The sequence below is a fragment of the Papaver somniferum genome, chromosome 8 (assembly GCF_003573695.1).
Source record: "Papaver somniferum cultivar HN1 chromosome 8, ASM357369v1, whole genome shotgun sequence".
NCBI lineage: Eukaryota > Viridiplantae > Streptophyta > Magnoliopsida > Ranunculales > Papaveraceae > Papaver > Papaver somniferum.
In genome coordinates, this window is record NC_039365.1 from 166,352,596 (window position 1) to 166,358,662 (window position 6,067).

Consider the following 6,067-nt stretch of genomic DNA (forward strand, 5'->3'; position numbering starts at 1 on the left):
AACGCCTATCACTCGCCTAAACATCGAAATCTGATGAGCCCGCCTCACACCCGAGCAACCTAACCCTATACCCAAACACTCCCCTCCTTCTTTCCATCGACTTTCTTTCTCCCTCACCCTCTGCAACCACCATACTCTGCAACCACCATCACCACCACCTTCTCCCCTGTCATCTCCACCAAACGCCGCCAACAACTCTCTCCACCAAACCGTATCTACCCACACACTCACCCCCATACCCTACATACATCTCTAGCCACCTATTTTACCCATTTCCCCTCTAATTTTCCCCTGAAACCCTAGGTGGGAAATTAGTAAAATAGGTGAGGCTATAAGACTGAATTGGAGCAGGAGAAGGACTGAGAGAAGGCAAAGAAGGATGGGTCGACGTCAATTTGAAGATTAGGTGAGTTAATTTCACTGTTTGAATTTGGGTATTTTTCTATAAACCCTAATTGTATAATTTAGGGATTTGGGTATAAATAGACTGTGGTGTTGTTGTAAAAGTTATGCCTGGATTAGCCAGTGTGTCCAGAACCAAGTTCTGTTAATGATCATTTTTGTGCTGTTAATGTTGTGTTCATGTTTAGTGTAATATCCTGTTGTGTTCTGTGTGTGATGTTTGTTCCTGTGATGTTTTGTATCCATCTGTCATGTTATGTTTGTGTTAATTAGCATGTTTGTAATGTCTCTTCACATGATCATGTATTTTCCCTGTTTAAACCTCAGAGAAGACCTTTGAACCATGATGGTTAGCTATTAGGATGGTTTTTGTTGAACTCAAAATAGCTTAGGCTAGTTAGATTCCTAAAAGCCCAACTGATTTGTGATTAGTGGTGCTGTAAGAAGACCACTAATGCTAGGGGTCAGTGGTGGCTCTAAGGAGTTAATCAGCTACATTAGTTAGTAAGCCACTGCCTAGTTAGTCTGTGATTGGTTGTGCCTTAAACAGACAGCCAATACTAGGGGTTAGCTAAGGCTGTAAGGTTAGTTAACTAGACATATGACAAAAACTTAACCTAGATGAACTAGCTAGGTGAAGGGAATTCTCATCCATCTCCTTACACTTCCCATCCACAATTTCTTTCCATGTTCTGTTTTGGTTAAGTTGTTCTTAGTTTCTTTCATTCTTTACTTCACTGCCTTTGGCTCATTGCCATTGTAACTGTCACTATTCACTGCCACTTAGTTACTTGTTTAGATAACTTTATCTAGGAAACTTCAATACACCCCAAGTCTCTGTGGAATGATCCCTTGCTTACTTTCTATACTAAAACTTGGCCTTGTATACTTGCAAGAGTTTTTGTGTGTTTTCTAACCACACCAAGTTTTTGGCGCCGCTGCCGGGGACTTGGCTGCCGTGTTTTTGAAGTTTTTCTTGCTGTTCTTTGCATGCTCATACCTGCTGTGTAGTTCTGATAAGCATCTTAGTGTACTCATCTTGCATATTGCATCTGTAGCTGTAACTTAGTACCACCTCTAGTGCATCTGCATCATTTGCATAATCTCTTCTCCTTTGCTTCAACTGCATCATTCTGGGAACTGAACCTCTTCTCTGAGTTGCCAGGTGCTTGTGGTGCTGCTGTTGCAGCCTGTTGCTGCTGAATTGCTCATGTTGCTGAAGCTGTTGCCCCTGCTGTTGTTGCTGTGACCTTGCTGTGAGGCTGAGAACAAACCTCTGGTGCTGATGTGCTGCTGTGAAGCCCAAATAGAGCTGAGCTGCTTCTCCTGCTGCTGCTCCTGATCCTGCTGCTGTGCCTCAGCTGTTGCTGCTGCTGGCAAAGGCAAGCTGCTGCTACCCCCTGCTGGTCCTGCTGTTGCTATGATCCAAAGCCCAACTGGGCTGATTCCAAGCAGCTGAAAAAGAACAAAGCCCAACTGGGCTTTGCAACTGAAATACCCAACTGGGCCTCAGAAAAGCCAAAGCTTAGGATGATCTAAAGCCCAACTGGGCTTTTGCAACCAAACTGAGCAGCTGCTGTGCTTCAAAGGTAAGCCTAAACCCATTAAGAGAACCCAACCTGTGGGCTTCCATTTTTAATTTGTGGGCTTGTAATAATTTTTTCCATTTTTTTTGTTGGGCTTGTAATTTAAGTTAACTTTTGGGTTTGTATTTGAGCTTAACTGTGGGATTGTCCCTATCAAAATTTTGGGTTTCAAAAACCCAACAAACAACCTAAACAAGGTTAACTGAACCTACCAACTCAGCTGGGCTTCATTAGTTTCTGGGCTTACTAAAGTCGTTAGTGGGCCGTGTACCCAAACTCTAGGCCGAAAGTTGGGCTCTGTTTCACAACAGTTCTCCAAACCCATTGCCTCACCAAAGCACAACCAAAACAGTGGGCTTATCCCCATAAAAACCAAATGTTTCCCATCAAAAACCAAATGTTTTTCATTCCCATAAAAACCAAATTTTTCCCAAAAATCCAAACCCATTAAAAACCAAATTTTGGGCTTTGTAATATAGTTACTTAGCTTTTGAGCCCAATCATGTCTAGATCTTGGTCTACAGTTGGGGAATACAACAAATCCCTTAGAGAACTTGCGTGTGGACATACTTCACGTTATGAACCTCCCATAGACCATGATGTCAATAGTCATAGGAATTATTATGGACATTTTCAAAGTCCCGAGCCTCAATACTGAACCCTAATGACTATTCACATGCATCATTCGCCACAACGTGAAAATGAACATTTTGCTAGTGCCTCACCACACAATCATCTCTGTGATCAATTAGAAGCTCGAATCGCAGCTTTAGAAATGCAATCACATGAGGAATCTGTCACATCTAATTTTCTTAGGCAACCTGAAATATGCATGTCCCGCATGTGGTAGTTTAGACCACCCTGTTGAGAATTGTCATATTTTGCATAATTTTAGGCAATCTAGAGAAAATCCAAGGTATGAAATGCCCATAAATTGTGAGAATGGTAGTCATTGGGACCATAATCAATCCTTTGAGGGTTGCGATCAATCTTTTATAAACCCTAATGACCATGCACACATGTACCAATCACCACAATTTGAACATGAAGAATTTTGTACTCCCATGAATTTAGACTCCACCACAGAAGCTTTCAGACTCAGTGAGCAAAACTTCGATAGATCTACATCACGAATTCAGGCATAGATTTTGCTTCACCTACAAAAGGAGGAAATTCATGAGGAAATGTATGTTGTCCCTAATGAAGTGTCTAGTCCCATTCATGTAAATGATGTTGAATATGAACCTAATTTAGAGGAACATGAATCGACTAACGACACCACCACTTTTAATGAGGACCAATATGCATGCTACCATGATGATGATTATGATTATGATGATGTGTTAGAAGAACATGAAAATATTGTGGAACCTGTTGGTTCAATAACATATGGCTTCTCGCCCTCGACCTCATGAATGTTGTTCTTTCTAATACTCATTGTAATTCATATGATTTTGATATTGACATGGGATTCGTACAATTATTCTGTGAAGATGAGCATGACATAGGAATAGTTGAATCTTCTGTAGACACTAATATGCATGAAAATATATTGTGTGTCTGATTCTCTACCTAGGTCACATTGTGATATTTCTCCTGACTTGCCGATGCATGAGAATAAATTTGTTGATGTTGATGATTCTGAGTGTGAACTTGCTAATTTGATTGATGATTGTGAGCATGATGTGACATGTGTAGATGATTTAGGAGATTTTGATTTGATTGATAATGACGTACCTATTCTCCTACATGAGTCACAATCTGATGGCCTTCCACCCAACCTAGATTTGGTTTGTACCAATATTGTAAAACCAATTTTCTGAGAATGCCTAATCTAGGTTTGGAACTGTGTGCTTCCCAAGTCCTCTTGGACCATTTTGCATTTAAATATAATATCTTTGAGGAACCACAGTTGGAAATTGCATGTTTGCCCGTCCATAGCAAAGTTCATTTCGAGTTAGACCTTGTACATGATGAACCCCCAAAACTGCGAGATTTTGTTTCCAAAATTTTATCCGTTGAAAAATCCAGGTTTGGGGGTAGCTCATTTTGTTTCACAGCTTCACTTGCATGCCTACCATATTATTATTGTGTGAAGCTGTTGAAACCTCTACACTTTGTCTTTTGGGTTGATCCTCAACTCTTTAGATTGTTAGTGTATGGTGAATTTTTGTATATAATCCAGTAGATAAAATTTCTTAAAACCCTTTTTGTTCCTTTTGTATATATTTTGCTAATCCAATATGATCTCGGCTGAAATATGTTGGATTTTTTTTCCTTGAATAACGGAGTTCTAATATTGCTTTCGCCGAAATCGGGTATTTCTTTCCTTTTTCTCTACTCAACATGATCCTCTTCATATGTTGTTTTTAATTCTTTCCATATTTTGAAACATTGAGGACAATGTTTAGTTTAGGTTTGGGGGTGAAAAGTAGATACTTCGATAATATGCCATAATTGAAAACAAAACTCCTTCTTCTTTTGAAAAATTGAAAAATTCCAAAAAAATTGACAAATCAAAATTCAAAAAATTAAAAAATTGAAAAAAAAATCATAAAAATGGAGCTCATTTACCTTGAAATGTTGACTCTTGTGCAAAATGTATTTTTATTAGGAGTCTTAGTCTAGATATTTAGGCACCCTGATTCTAGCACAATTCACATAGTGATAAGAAATTTGCACGCGCACGATCTACCAATACATGTATGGCCTCGATCTTCAAGGTGTTGATAGGAAGTTACGATTGCCAATCACTTTAGAATACTGAACGAAACTTGACTAGCTTGTTCTTTGGTTGGTTGGGATAGAAGTGGAGGTTACATTAAGAAAGACAACCATCGAATTTAACTGGGTGCATCAAAAAGGGCTACCTCTTGCAAAGTGTCATGTAATTTTTTTGTTTCTTTTTATGTATCAAAAGTGTTTTCTTCAAAAAAAAAAAAAAAAAAAAACGATGTATATATTCAAAAAAAAAATATCAGAAAAATACAAAAAAAATCAAGTATTCCATCATCTCTTGTTCCAAAAATAAAAAGAGAATAGTCAATGTAAATAAGAGTCATGTAAAGAGTTATTTGTTGTTTCTTGTAATAAGCAAGGAGGGTGTATGCCATTGATGTACAACGCGAGTAATTGTGAAATACCTCCAACTCATTCACAATTCTCGTAAAGTCCGGACAGCTAGCTAGATTTCGACCTCAGTTCTTAGCCTGAGAAACTATCTCTTGGTGATTAGTAGTCATAACTTCAGATCTTTCTTTACACATGTGTAGATACACTTTACACTCTTATCACATGTCTTTTTTTTGTTATCAGTGCTAGGATTGTGCCTTCGATAGCTAGATTGACATCTCCATTTTGCTGTGAGCTTAAACTGTTTTGCACATGTCACATTTGATGGAATCTGAGCTTATATTTTGACCTAGAACTTTGTAGGTACGTTCTAAGCAAACCTTCACGAGACTTCAACTCGTCCACTAGGGACACTTAGTGGTTTAAAAGGCTTAGTGCATATGCTAAATGCATTCGAGAGACCAGCGACAGTGGTATAGGTAGGATTTCCTTAGTTTTGTTTTACTTGAGGACAAGTAAAATTCAGGTTTGGGGGTATTTGATGAGTCCTAAAAAGTGCATATTTCTATATATTTTTCTTGGCATTTAACTCATCTTTTGTGCATTAATTCTACATTTTATCCCATATTCTGTATTTTCATTGTTTTCAAGAATAAATATTTTTCTTACTTAATTTGCATTTTTAGGTAATAAATAAAGTCTGGATAACTTGCGGAGCGGAAAAGAGCTGAAGAGTGGTGAAAAGCCGGGAGGAATTACACAAGGAAGCCGCGAAGAATGTTGTGCACAAGACCAAAAGGCTAGAAGTGGGCTTGAAGAGGAAGAAATTGTTCTTAAAGAAGAAATGGGCTCAGAATTATCCCAAGCCCAACTTATCTCCCAAACCAAAACCCAAATCCATAACCCACTTCTCATGTAGCCGTCAGATTGGATCCATATCATCATCCAACGGTCGCCTCCTCTTCGTGCATCAAAGTCTGAATTTCCTGACCAACACTACAACACCT